Source organism: Pipistrellus kuhlii, unplaced genomic scaffold, assembly GCF_014108245.1.
Source record: "Pipistrellus kuhlii isolate mPipKuh1 unplaced genomic scaffold, mPipKuh1.p scaffold_m20_p_6, whole genome shotgun sequence".
Classification (NCBI taxonomy): domain Eukaryota; kingdom Metazoa; phylum Chordata; class Mammalia; order Chiroptera; family Vespertilionidae; genus Pipistrellus; species Pipistrellus kuhlii.
Window position 1 is genome coordinate 70,143,699 of NW_023425562.1, and position 14,818 is coordinate 70,158,516.

The following is a 14,818-nucleotide window of genomic DNA, read 5'->3' on the forward strand; positions in this document are numbered from 1 at the left end:
GGGAAGGTGTCTCCAAAGAACCTCAAGTCATGACAGCAACATCATATGTGATCTGGACAAGGAAGTTCCCAGTGAGCAAGTAGTGGTGTATAAATGGGAAAAGGCATGGCATGTTTGAGAGACAGAATACAAGGTGGAGCCTCATGAAGGGAGAGTTTGTCTGAGAGAGAGCTCTGGCAGGGGCAAATCATGGTGAGGATTTGGGTGCACTCGGAAGCCATTGGCGAGTTTTAAGCTATAAAATAAGTCACATCTGATTTATACTGTGGCAAATTCATCCAACTATTCTATGGAGAGAGGTACCCTAGAGTAACAACGTGGTAGGAAGACCGGTTAGGAAGTCTATGGTGAGGCATGAGTTGAGCTCTGGGCAATATAACAAAAGTGGTTGTTGGATTTGGAGTACTTTTGGAGGTGACTCCAACAGGGTTTGTTGATATTGGAATTAGAATGAAAGAAATCATGGAAGACTGGGATTTCTCTCCTGAGTAATATAAATGGGTCCTGGCTCTACAAACAAGTACAAATTGGTCATGAGAAACTAGAAGAGATTGTTTTCATACACTAGCCAGCCTAAGATCTAACATATTCTGAAGTCTGCCATGGTGTGCCAGATCCAAAAATTTGCTGGGGTCACTGAAATACATTGTGAGGTTTTATTTTTTAATTGGAAGCTTAATCACCATCTGTTATTCATTGACTACGTTGCTGGAGAGTTTTTGTCACTAATAGCCCTCCCTAACCTCACTATTCAGCTCAGCTCTCTTATGGAGCCACTTCTCCTACTGGTTTCCCTCGTGGTAAGAGCCCTGGTTAGCTATTTCTGGTACCCCGGATACAGTGGTACCGAAGTCCTAGGCAGCACTGCTCATCACATGTCAGCGGTAGTCTTTGTGACTTTGCAGTTGGCATTTAGGAATAGTCGTGATTTTGCATGTGATAAAGCCAGATCAGAACTATTGAAATCTACAACATTTATAATGACTTGACCCATCATATTCCCTGTCATCTGTCCCCTTCCCCCAGCTTTCCTTAGATCCATGCAAAGCTGGGTATTTTATCATATCATGCTAGGCTACAGTACCAAGATACTGTCTTTATTTCAGGTTTTCTGAGTTGCTGATAACTCTACTTGCTATTTCATCAGGCAAGAGGGGCCAAGTGTGCAATTTAACAAAGGAGAGGAAGAGAGGAGCTACTAAGGACATTTTTTTTTTTTAATATAACAAAATACTTCTGACCCACTCTTTTTTATTCTGGCCAATCTCCTTTTATTTATGTGAAATAAGGCATCTATGCCCTCCTGTTCCAGCTGCTTTTTCCTGCAGGGGAAACATCACTCTGCATTTAAATGGAAACCTTAAGACTGGACCACAGCCTGAATCCTCAAGTGAGAAGGAAACAAACGTCATTAATCTTTCCAGATAGTGTGCAGACAGTTCAAGGCAACGGGGGAGCTCATGGGCCAAGTTTCTGGCTTTTATAGGCAAGTAAGATGGAGTAGAGGTTGGCCTGAGGCTCTCCCTCCCTTGACTCAACCGAGGGACTACTTATTTTCACAGGGCAGCGAGGGAACTCATCCTTTCCTGGAGATGGGAAAGAAAATAGCCTCAGATTGCTCTATTTGTTTCTGATTTATTTTACCCAAGATCAAACCATGGCTGCAATTGGGGCATGGAAAATTGGAATTAGGACACTTGATGCCATTGCCAGCAGCTGAGAGACCCGAGGGCTAGGTGCAGCTGTTAGACAACATTAGACCCCGGCCTTCCTCACTCTAAGATCTTGGTCATTATCCAGTAAACTTTCTTTTTTCCACTCTCTTGCTCTGTCTTTGACACTGCAACATGCAACTTCTAAAAACACGGGTTCTAAGCTTCCCATGGCATCTTTACTACCCGCTCCCCCCCCCCCCGTTTTTTATCCCCTAGCAATATGTAACATTCTCCTGCTCCCAGTTACCATCTACTTTTATTTGAAAATAAACACAGTTTTAGTATTAATAGCTAATCTTTATTGGGGGGGAGGGAGAAGGAAGGTGGTTCTCAACTGAGTTATTACAAAACTTTATTAACTAGAGGCCCAATGGACGAAATTCGTGCAAGAGTAGGCCTTCCTTCCCCCCAGTTGCTGGCACCGGCTTCCCTCTGACACCCGGCACCCAAAACTTGGGCTTCCCTCACAGCCTAGGCTTCATCCAGAAGGTTGTCTGGTCTAATTAGCATATTAAACTTTTGTTATTATAAATTCTTGAGTCCTTATGTCCACCTGATGATGTAACTACTGTTTTGTCATTTTATAGATGAGAAAGCAGAGCCCAGAGTGGGAGAGGGAGAGAATTGCTCCAGAAAAGCATCTGGAATAGCAGAATTAGGCTTTGGAGCAAGGCAGTCTCGGTCTGGAATTTGTTCTCTTAATCTCTGTGGGGCAAAACCCAGCAGAGCAGAATGATGCAGAGGACCCTCCCATGTGGAAGGTTGTAGAACACATCTCATGGCTGAAGGAGGAGGCCACCTTGGGTTGTCAAACAGCTTTTCTCTCTGGTCCAGAAGTCTGCATGTATGGGCTATCCTGGGGCCTTTTGTTTTAGAGCTTTTCGGAGTGCTGAGTCTAGCGACTCAGGAGGTTGTCTCAGGGGAAAATGAGACAACGTCTCCTTTTAGAAATTGGGACTCTATTCTGAGCAACATTTATATGTGGCCCGAGTGTCGCAGGTATTGAACTGGTATGGGACTGAATGGATTTTAAGGCGCTTTCTAATACCAGTGCACTATGGTGCTATGACCTTCAAAGCACGAAGCAGCAGAGGGCTCACCTTTCCATGTTGATGGGGCTGTCCCTTAGCCTCTGATTAACTTGTCCCACCCATTCTGCCCTTCACCTCTATTTTTGTCTCTTAGGGTAGTCTACTCTATTTTGGGAACAAGGAGGAAAGATTAAGAGTCCAGCCAGGTGGGTTCTTATCTGATCCAGGGAAACAAAGTTCAGGAGTGTCCCGGGGGGAAATGTTGGGTTTCTTTTTTGGAAATGCATTTGTTTCTAAGCTCTTGGGTGGCTTCGTTTTACTCGTACTACCTGCAAGTCTCAGGGGCTGAGTTGAAGGTTCAGGGGAGCCTTTCTGAGAGCAAGCCTCAGTGCTCTTCCCACAGAGCTGTGAACCAAGTTGGGATGGAAAACCTGTTGCTTTTTCCCAGGTGATGGGCTCATCTCTCGGCCTCTCCTTGCCCCTAGTTCCAGCCTCCAGGCACTGCCAGCTCCATCTGGACAAACCCTACTTGTGACTTACTAGTAGAAGTAAAATAATCCTTATGAATAATCATGTCTCTGGCCCTGATTCAGCCATGGTTGAGGATAATTTTACCGAATCCCACCCCTGGGCTTAAATTTTGTGAGGTTTTGGACTGAGCATTCCTGGCCATATCACCCCAGCACCTTCCCAGCTCTGAATATCCCCAACAGTTCAGTGGGGAACGATGGTGCTCACTGCCTTTTTACATCTCCAACTTTGTGGTCCAAAGAAGGGAAAGCAGTGGAGGGAGGGTCCACAGTGGATATAGCTGAGGTTGTTTTTGTACTTGGCTGCTCAGATATCAGCAGGCCCCATCAGGGATGAAATCAATGGACTCCTTAAATAGTCCAGAATGGCTTAGTACTGTGACTAGATCCTTTGGGGATTCCAACACTTGTTCATCCAGCAGGCTGGCCATTGTCAAACTACTTAGCTATCTTCAAATCAGAAGTCCTTTCCTTTCTCCATTAGAAGAGAGAAGAGGTTTTCTGGAGCTTACAGGGTCTGAGTGCATTTAATTCTTTTTTTTAATTTGTCAAATTGTTTGTTCGTTTTGGAATTAAGTGTGATGCCACCAGCCTTGGAGCCATGTATGCCCATAGTAAAATAAAATTTAAAAAATACTGCAACTTTCTGGGTTGCCAGCTGTAACGATCCTTGGTGCCCCATTTATACTACATGAGAAAATAGATAAGTCTTCATCTTTGTGGTTTCTGGGTCTGCACTGAGCCCCATCATTTCAGATCTTTGTGAGGATTTCCAAGGAGGCCTGGGACTACAGTGGCCATTAGGCCTTGAAGGTCTTTACAAGACCCAGGCAGCACAAATGTGGTTCAGTCACTTGCTCAGCCAGTGAGCATCCCCTAAGCCCCAGTTCTAGCACTTGGGGAGATGATGCAAGCAAGACGGGACAGGCCTGAGCTCTCGTGTTGCTTAGATTCTAGTCCAGGGAAGACATGGTAAAGAAAGTACACAGTAAATCAATAAGGTAGTTTCAGATAGCAGTGACCACTTATGTCCTCTAAATGGTCTGTTTCCAGTTAGAACTTCTACCTAGGTTTTCTCCACAAATCTGTTTTTCTCTTTTCATTTTCCTTTTCCTTTTCTTTTCTTTTCTTTTCTTTTCTTTTTTCCATCAGGCTACTCTTTTCTATCTCCATTCAGTGGTCTTTTTCTCTTTCTTCTTTCATTTTTCCTGTCTTTCTTTTTAATAAATTGTAGCCTTAATGCTAGGATTTAAAAGCAACATGTGACTTTCTAAAGCTGAGATCAACCAATTCTTATGATTTTGAGTAATTTATATTGACTGCCATTAAGAGATGAAGGTCCAGCCCCATAAGCCTGCCATGTGAATTATCTCAAGATTTGCTTGTTCAGTGCCATACATATGCTGCCATATGTTTGGAAATACATTTTTTTTTTACAGCCTAGGCTTTCTGACATCTACCTGAAGAGTTTCTGGTTAGTGACCTGATTTTTTCAACATCTTCCCCAGCAAGTCACAACCACCAAATTGTTAAAGGTTCAGTTTTTCCCACGAATCATTCCATTGAACTTGCCAAACCAGAAGAAAACGAGTACAACTTAATAGCTTTGAAAAGAAAAAGGAAATTCTAGCTATCAGGCTGCTCTTTTCCAACTCCTTCATTCAGTGGTGGCTGGAGGTTTGGAGGGGTCTTGAAGGGAAAGGCAGCCCCTCACCTGTTCTCCTTGCTCCAAACAGCAGTGGCCTCTTTCTGAAGCCAGTTCTGACACCAGCTCAAATTCCTAGACCGGGATAATCATTCTAAAGCTTTGATTCCTCCTAGGGTTAGGCCTCATGATGCCCTCAGCTGGACTTGCTGTTTGGCCAAAGTGGGTGTTTTTAGTGAAGGAAAGGAAACCAAACTAGCCAGCCTTCCATTCTTTCTCTCTCTGAGGGAAAGTGTGCCTATAGCAGCATGTCGGAGTTCCATGCTCAACACTTCCTGCTGAAAGTTATTCTGGGGTGCACATGAGGGTGACTGCTGCTGGCTAGTGTGTATGGACTTGTCTCATTCTAGTTACTGCTTGCTGAGTGCTTAGGGCTTCCAACACAGGGGAGGTTGACATATCACTTAAGTGAGCTTTTTATAGCAAAAAATGATTCTGGTTGACATGGTTCAGGCAGAGCCAGTAGAAGTAAATAGCAGTTGGTATTGATTTTATTTTTTATTCCTTATATCAGAGTGTTTAAAAATTATCTGGTGCTGAAATGAAGAAACATACTTATTGTAAGGGGATTTTAAGCTCCAATAAAGCTCTAAAACCTCTCACTAAATTTGGATCTGAACTATTTATTACTCCACAAATGGTATTCATCTGACTTTGATGAGTGAAATTTTAGAATCCAAGGAAGTATGCTAACTAACCTCCTCTCTGTCCATAAATATAAATAGAAAACATTTGTGCATCCATCTTGTGTAGGAGGGAGATCAAAGGGGTGTGTAGGAGTGAGGACGGAGAGAGAAGAAAGCCAGAGGAGGTCATGAGCATCAGAAGAATGACCAGGGCATTTGAGTAGACTGATGTGCAGAAGTGGGTATAGCTTGTCCACATCCACAAAGCTGGTAATTGTCAGACATGAACTGAACTCTACTGCTGCCCTTTGATTCCTGACTCCTTTGGCATTTTCAGAGTATATGTGAACAGTATGTGGCCAACCTATGTTTTATACCTGGTTCACCTATCAGTCCAGGCTCCTTCATGACTAATGAAAAGACATGTGGGCATTAAGGGAAGATGGACAAGTTAAGTGAGTGCAGATAGTTATCTTTAAGAAAGCCACCATAAAGATGAGACAACTTAAAGATGTTCTTTAAGGACCTATAAGAGGGGACTTGCCTCCTTCTCCTGCCCCCACTCACCAGTTGGAACGGATTCTTCAAGCTCCCCCAAAATCTCTTCCTGGACACAAATATAGTGAACATTTCTCACTGAGCAAACTTTTCACCTGCTCTACTACATAAAATGCTTTCTTTCTCCTGAAACCCCTCTTCTCATAATCCCCCCAAAAGACATTTCTCCACCACAGAACTCCCATCTCCCCATCTTATATGGGACAAATTCACCTAATCTCATGACTTAAGTCTTCATTCCTGGCCTGAGTTGCTCAGAGGAGGGGACTCCCATCCTCAGGACTTAGTTTGTGTATGGACTGTCAGACCTTTCCAACCTGGGTCTTCTGGGATGGCCTTCAATTCAAGATCTAATCTTGAACTGAACTCTCTGTGCATTGACACACTGTCTTTATTTGTCTGTGTTCTCCAGAGAACAGAACTAATATCATAAATATATGTGTATCTGGGTGGATGGATGGATGGATAGACAGATAAATGATAGATAGATAGATAGATAGATAAGATAAGATAAGATATTGATTGATTTACTGTAAAGAATTGGCTCACACAATTATGGAGGCTGAGAGGTCTGGAGATCTTCAAGGAGAGTCAGCAAGCTGGAGGCCCCAAGAAAGCTGATGGTACAATTTCAGTCCAAGTACAAAGGCCTGGGAACCATGAAGGTCCTTGGTATAAGTTCCAGTCTGAGTCAGAGTATGAAGGCAGGCAGAGAAAAAGAATTTTTTCTTCCTCAGCCTTTTATTCTATGCAGGCCTTCAGTTAATTGGATGAGGCTCACCACATTGGGGAAGGTAATCTTATCCAGAAACACTCTCACAGAAATGTCCAGAATAAATAGTTAACCAAATAGAAGAGCATGTTATGGCCCAGTCAAGTTGACACATCAAGTTAACTATGACATCATCCCACCTGAGTTCTTCAGGCATTTTGAGTGCACCCCTTGGTTCCTGTCACTTCCACATTAAGTTTCAGTCTTATGGAAGCTACTCCACATTCAACCTATTGTCAGATCTTATCAATTGTTCCATCCCAACATTTCTTGTAATCTGCCCATGGACATCATTCAATTCTGACCTTCAGCTCTTGGTCAGCTGGACCACCAAAGTCACCTTACCCATCTTTCTCTTCATTCACTCTTCCTCAAATTCATTTTCACATTTATTAAACTTTCTGAATCTTCTTTCTGATTTCATCTTTCACCTGCAAAGCACATCTTCCAAGTTCATATCCCAGGAGCCATTTTACATTTCTAGCTATATTTCACCTGTACACATTCGCAGAACTGTGTTTGTCCCTCATTTGCTTACCTCTGTACAAGTGCTTATATATGTGCTGTTCCTTCCATCTGGAATGTCCTTCTACATCTCTGTTCACTCCACACCACCTCCCAGTTTTGAAAGTGTAAGTCATCTTTGTTCTGTAAGGCTGTATTTAATGTCACCTCCTGAAAGAAACTTAGCTGAATTTCACCAGGTGAACATAATCTTTTCTTCAAACTTCTTTAGCAGTCTTCAGTTCTATTTTGTTATTCATGTTTGCAGATTATCATCTCTAGTAGACTCCTAAATTTGTCTGTCTAAACTGATTCTTCTGGTATTTGCTTCCTTTGGTGATAATGATATGGAGGATGGAGGTGTAGACGAAATACATAAACATGTGAATATTAGCAGTATAAGAGTTAAATACATGTGAAAGCAACAAGCAGTGTGAAGTTACAGGTTGGTAAATTATTTCTGTCAAATGAGCTGTACAGTTTTCAAGATTCCAATGCATTTTTCTACAATGTGAATTAAAGTTGGTCCTTTGGTATCTGTACCATTCCCTGGTGTCCCTCACATCAACACAGTTCTTTGAAGAGACATAACTTCATTGTCAGTAACTTTGCAGATTAGCAACATTTGCTTCATTTTTAAGGTGTGCTTTTGTCATCTCTTTAGAATCACCACAGCACAATAGGCTTTAAAAAATAATGTTTTTCAAGTTGACAAAAAGAGAGTATAATGTATAATGGAGCAAGGGGTCCTCATTGATCTGTGTACAATATTTGTTATCTGAGTCCCTGCTGTTAGCAGGTTGCATAGGGAAGCCGAATTGTCAACATACACAACATTCACTAATGAACTGAGCACTTGAAAAAACTGGGCCCCCTTCATACATCTTTCCTTGCTTAACAATAGCATCTTTTCCCAGCTATCACATCAGTCTCTTTGTCCAGTTTGTGGCTATTAGTTGGATGTTGTAACATCCCATAAAAATGCAAAGTTCATAAAGGTGACGTGTTGGAGAATTGCTCACACCCCACACACAAAGGCATTAATAAATGTGGAACTCACAGTTGATAAAGAAAATAAGACAAAGATGATGACACAGGTCCTACATCCTTCCAAAGAGAATGATTTGAATACTAAAAGATTAGGACTTGGAAAACTTGATGAAACCCTTAAAATATTTCTCCAAAATAAACTCTCTTTATGGCTATGGGAACATAAAACATGAAGGGAGTGGGGGAGTGTTATCTAATGAACTTCTACCATTTTATGGGGAAATTGCACCAAGGAACAATCAACACTTTATCCTTCCCTCCTTTATCATAGCAAGCAAGGTGTTGCTCTTAAAACATAAATTTTTAAGGAAGCATTACAGTATATCCATATATTTCAAGATACAATCTTAGTGTAACCTTTTTTACTTATGCAATTTTTCTTCATTTTAAGAAGTTTGCATGAAGGTAATGCTTTCTTCTACCAGCTAATCCAATGTTTATTATGTTTAAATAAAGGGAGAGGTTTCTTTCTCTGAAAAAAAAAAAAAGAAAAAAAAAGATTTTTGACATAAAAAAGCATTTGGTTTGGGTCTCTGTATTCCCGTGAGCTGGTGGAAATAGTAACTGAAACTGTGCAGTATTTGCCATTAAATTGAATAAGCATTTTTTCATCTGGGTCATAACCACGAATCCGCAATTTATACCACGGAGTCAATGTGCTAGTGTTGAATTGCATGCCAGGAAACTCAGGGAGAAAACTGCTCATTTGTGTGTTTTTTTGTTTTTTTTTTTTTTTTTTTTTTGTTTTTTTTTTTTTTTTTTTATGAACTAGCAACAGTCCATTGTCCCAATCCCAATTCAATAAAGCTTTTCCCTGAAGCTAGTGCTTTTTTCTTATTCTTTCTTTCCTTTTTTTCCTTCTATTTTCCTCCTCATCATCATCCCTTTCCCATTCTTTTTTTTTTTTAATGTATTTATTTATTGGTGTCTGTTCTACTTTTTACCAAATATTACTTCATTTACACAGGGCAGAGATCTTCTGGCTACTTGTTCTGTTCTTCACGATGTAGAATATTAGTGCTGAAATATACCTTAGAGATGACCTAGCCCATCCCCTTCATTTTATAGGTGATAAGACTTTGGCTAGAGACAGAAAATAGAGCTTGTGAGGTCCCCACCCCTCACATTCCTAAGCACTATAGGCAGCTAGCTACCTGCCCTGCCTCCTGGTAGGAATGGCCATGAAGAGGAAATGACACAGACACTAGGGACACCAGACCTAGGACACCAGACCTAGGACACCAGACCTAGGAGTCTTCCCCCGCCACCCCATATTCAGGTTTTTATTCCCCAAAAGTAGACCTCAGACAAAGATTTAAGAGCAAGTGATTTACTTGGTACTGGATCCCAAGAAACCCTGGCAGGTGAGTGGGAAAGAGAGACAAAAGAGACAGAGAAGGCACCCAAAAGTGCACCATCCAGCAGATGAGTACTCTGGATACCCGGGACTCCGTCGTAGGGATGGTTTAACATGGGAATATACCTGGCACCTTCCTGCTGCTGAGCCTTTGGTCAAGGCCATACCTTCTTCAGAGGCTTTTCTGACTTTAGTAATAGAGATAATTTATTCCTCTTCAACCATCCTTCCACAAGCCAGACCTTCTTCCAAATTAAAATAAGACTGTAGAATCTTCAGGTTGAAAGGGAGATACTAGGAATTTTTCAGTCCAAAATTTGCTTCCAATATAGTATCTTTTGAATCGGCTCTTGATCCCACTTGAATTAGGCTTGTGCCCCTTTGCTTCCCTGTCACTGTTCTCATTAAAGTCACAGGGACCTCTATCTCAGACTGAGTCCCGGCCCTCTTTCTACTTTATATGATAGCAGCACTTGGCACAGTTGTTCACTCCTAGAAATATTTTCTTTCTTGGCTTCTGGGCTCCACATGGTCCTGGCTCTTCCCCCACTTCCCCACTGCTCCTCCTCAGCCTCTTTGGTTAGTCTATCCCCATTTCCCCACTGGACTAAACACTGGAGCACTGTCTTCTGACCATTTAGCTTTTCTCTCCACTCTCACTTCTATGCTGTGACATTAAATACCATCCACATGCTAATGATCCCAGCCCGCTTCCCCAGTCACCTGCAGAGCACCTCAAATATGCCCAAACCTGGACTCCTGACTATTCCCAAAAACATCATGATCAAGTCTCCACCCATTAGCAATAGTTTGTTATCCACGAATACAGAGTTTACCATTTTGCAAGATGCTCAAATCTCCCTCCCTGGAATGTGTGACAATTGGTCCCACTTCTGCCTTCTCTGCCAAAGCAAAGACACATCTGTTTCCTGCTTAATCAGTAATGAAAGCCAGATCTCAGATTGACCCTCAGGTCTCACTTTCACCTACGAGGGAAACTCCTCGAGACCTGCCCCTCCACGGGATGTTCCAGATTGATCAATGTCTCCATCCCAGTGTGGGGTGCAGACCTGGGGATATTGTTCACTAAGTATGTGATGACCAATGTTGAGCATGAAGAGATAAAAATCTCTTGCTCATCGCATGAAATAACCTTTCAGGCAACTAGAGCTTATATTGGACTGTGTAGCATTTGGTTCATAGGAACTTTTGAGCACCTTCAGTCTCGAGGTATTTTTCCCATGCACCACCTTGTTCTATATTTAGGTGTGAGATTCTTTGCATTCATCTGTCTCACACCACCCTTATTTATCTTTGCACGGTCTGCTGAAATGATTTTCAATCAGTTGTCTCATGCAATGCTTTCTCTCTGACTCCCAGTCAGGCAGGTCCACAGATCTGATAAGCAGCTTCAATAGTGTGATGAGGGTGGGGGCAATTTGCATTTGGTGCATTTTCAGTGAAGACTGGTCTTTCTGTAATTTGAAGATATGAGTCCTGATGAAAATAGGGCTGGAGCAGGCGGCCCAATGCCATTCACCATGAGTGGTGATCATCGTTGGGTATGTGGCATTGTGAGAATATGCCTCTCGGGTTTCTGAATGCAAGAAGGGTGATTGACAGACTTCCCTGGCTGCTGTGTTGTGAAATCCATCACAGTACTTGGGCCAGGGCTATGCCTCCCACAGGCTGCTCCCAGAATACTGAGTATCCCTGGAAGATCTGGGACTCCTCTAACCTGCGATTTTTACTGAGGTCTTCCTAACAGCCAAACTCTCTTAGAACTTAGACTTAGACTTGAACTCAGAATATATCCTGCCACCTAAGATGCTTCTGCAACCCAAAGAGTCCACAATATTCCCCTCAAGCTGGTAACCTCAATCCAGGACTTCAATCAGGCAGAAAATTGGGTTTTATATTCTTTGCCATTTCTATAGAACTAAAGGGGTTGGCAGGAGTGGCATCATGAAAAGATTATAATTGAGAGGATGATTAAAAGCTTGCAATTTGGAGTCAGACTGTTGGAATTGAATCTTATCTCTGCCACTTGCTAACTGAATAACACTGAGCAAATTACTTACATAGTTTGAGCCTCCATATCCTTATCTATAAAGTGGGTTAATGAGAATAGTTTTTATCTTGTGGGGTTGCTGCAATAGTTACATGAATTAATACATGTACTTAGAATGACAACAGGTACATAGAAAATGTTCAGTAAAAATAACCTATTACACTGTTGCCCAATGCCGTATCTTTCTCCTAGAATACACTATCTGCAGGGCCCATTCCAAGCCTTCCTTTCCTGGCAGCTGTCCCTGACTGCCACAGGCTTATAGACTCTCCTGCATGCAGACATTGGTCTTTACCACAGAACCTGGGTTTTGATCCCATTCTGCTTTTCTTACCTGTTTTTCACATGTTCTTCTAAGTTACCAAGACGGCCTACAAACACACAGAGAGAAAGTTCTAAGGCACGTAGGTACTTGTGTCCCAACAAACTGAATGAAAGGGCAGGGCAGGGCGAGGATGAGCTCCCAACTCCGCCCTGCAGGGCGGAGTTATCCCTAGCCCTCACCCAACCAATCAGGGTTAGCCGAGGCAGTGACATCACCACCGACCGGAGTAAAACCCCTGGACTGGGCGAAATTCATTCTCTCTTCCGCCATGCTGCCGGCGTGAGTGGGAGGAGCCCATGCTAGAATGGAGAAGGCTCTTTTGTTTATTGCATCGGCTCCCTGGTGGTCCTTGGGGATCACGAAGTCTGGGCGTAACATGCAAAATGCCTAGCAGACTCTTAATAACCAAAGACCCAATGCCAATTATAGAATCAGGAAAGTGCAGTCTGTGACTGGAGGGCCCCTCTGAAGGCCATGTGAATTCTAATAAAAATGCCACCAACTCTGCAGTTGCCTGTGACCTTGCTTCTGTTGACCCAGGTAGATCCATGACTTGAATCACTCTGTTAAAAACACTAAGACTAATAATGAATAATGAGGCTGAATTAGTAGACGTGTCCAAGGAAGATGAAAAGATCCACCGGGTTAACATCTAACAATGCAAACTGAAATTTGCTGGTGGGGTGTGTGTGGTATGTGGTAATGTGTTTTGATTAGTAAACCTTGTGTATTTATTCATCATCCAAGCCATAATCCCCTTTTGTCAGCCATAATCTTTTAAGCTTTAATTCCACAGATTATGTGGTCTTTAGCTTCATCCTTGAACAGACCTCTGTGGGATGGAGGATCTTTCCTCCAAGTAGATATTTCCTTTTCCAGTTGGTTTTGTTGTTATGGTTTGGTTTAGTTTGGTTTGTCTTTCGTTTTTATTTTATTTTGCTAGATCTATCAGGGAGAGTGCAAGTCAGAGTCTAGAAATTTTAAATGGATTAATTATGTGCTGTCACCAGTTGGGTTTTCTGCAAGCAGACCCTGAGACAGAGTTTTTGATGAAATATGATTTGGGGGACCATTACCTGTGAAGGGGAGGAAGGTGAAGTCAGGCTGCTTCCATTTCTTGCTGGCTGTTGTGAAGAGCTGCTGGAAAAGGGGCCTGGATGTATGTGCATGGCTACCATCGTCCTGGGGGCTTTGAGGTGCCCCGTGGAGCTGGACTTGGCATTGAGGTCTTCTTACCTATGCACATAGGTCGCCACCCATGACATTTGTTTCATGGCAGATCTGGGAGAGCAAACAGTGGTGAAATATCTGCTGTTCAAATCAAGACTGACTGTGAGAGGGCACTTCAGGCCCCTCTCTGAGGTCAAGAGCCAGGGGCTGTCCCTGGGGAGTCTGTATCCTGAACCACTCCATGCCTGCATATACCCACTGCACTCACTTCAGCCCCATGCACTTTCTGTAAAAAGAGTTATTTCAGAAAAATTGCAGTGGTGTCAAAGTGGGGATTTTCTGTCTGCGGTTCAGACGAGGCCACACGTGTTACATAACTGCAGGGTAATGAAGGCAGGGAAGCTCCGAGGAGGTGTGGGATTTTTTATTTTTATTTTTTATCTCCAACTTCTAAGCCAGATCCCAGAGAGCCTTCAAACTCCCTTTATCCTATTTTAAATTATCTCATTTGAGGTGATTTTTCCTTCCTCACTTTGAATTGGCTTCTCTTCCTAACAATTCCACTGAGCTTAAAATATTCAGGGTTGGAGAACCAGACAGCTTTAAATCACATTGGCTCCCAGTGATGGGAGAATTAGGTGAGAGGGTCACTGGTGGAGACCTCCAAGGAATGCTCTCTCACTCTCTAGCCCAAAAGTGGGATGGATAAGAATGCAGACCAGGGTCGGCTCGGTTCAGACACCAACAGCATTTCTACTGTGTTAGTCAGCTGGGGCTGCCATAACAAATTACCACAGATTGGGGGGACTTCTACAACAGAAACTTATCTCTTCATAGTCTGGAGGCTGGAGGTCTGAAGACAAGGGGTCAGCAAGGCCAGTTTCTTCTAAGGCTCCTCCTTGGCTTGTCAATGTCGATCTGTCTTCCCACTGTGTTTTCACATGGTCTTCCCTCTGTGCATGTCTGTGTCCTAATCACGTCTTCTTAGAAGAACACCAGTTACAGGGCATTAAGGGCCCACCTATATGACCTCGTTTTACCTTAATCTCCTCTTCAAAGGTTCTATAGCTAAATTCAGTCACAGTCTGAAGTCCTGAGGGTTAGGGCTTCAACATACAAATTTTGAGAGGACACAATTCAACCCATAACAAACCAGGTAATAACCATGTACTAACTAGGTCATCTTAAGCAAGTATTTTTTATGCCTCTTGTGCCTCTATTTCTTTGCCTGAGAAATAGGCACAGTAGTAATGCCTTCCTCGTGGACTTGTGATGAGGATTAATTGAGTTAATATCTCATGAATTAAGTATGAGTTAGGACAGTTATAATGGGAATGGTCATTATTTCAGAGGGAAGCAGAGCAAATTATCAAGGTGCAGCCCTTTCATTCTAATGACCTTTCA

General features: G+C 42.6%; 1 protein-coding gene across 4 annotated transcripts in view; it reads left to right on the forward strand.

The window, feature by feature from the left end:
* The window catches only part of SLC24A3 (solute carrier family 24 member 3), a 466,656-nt gene that overhangs the window by 351,441 nt on the left and 100,397 nt on the right, over nt 1-14,818 (forward strand). The window lies entirely within an intron of this gene.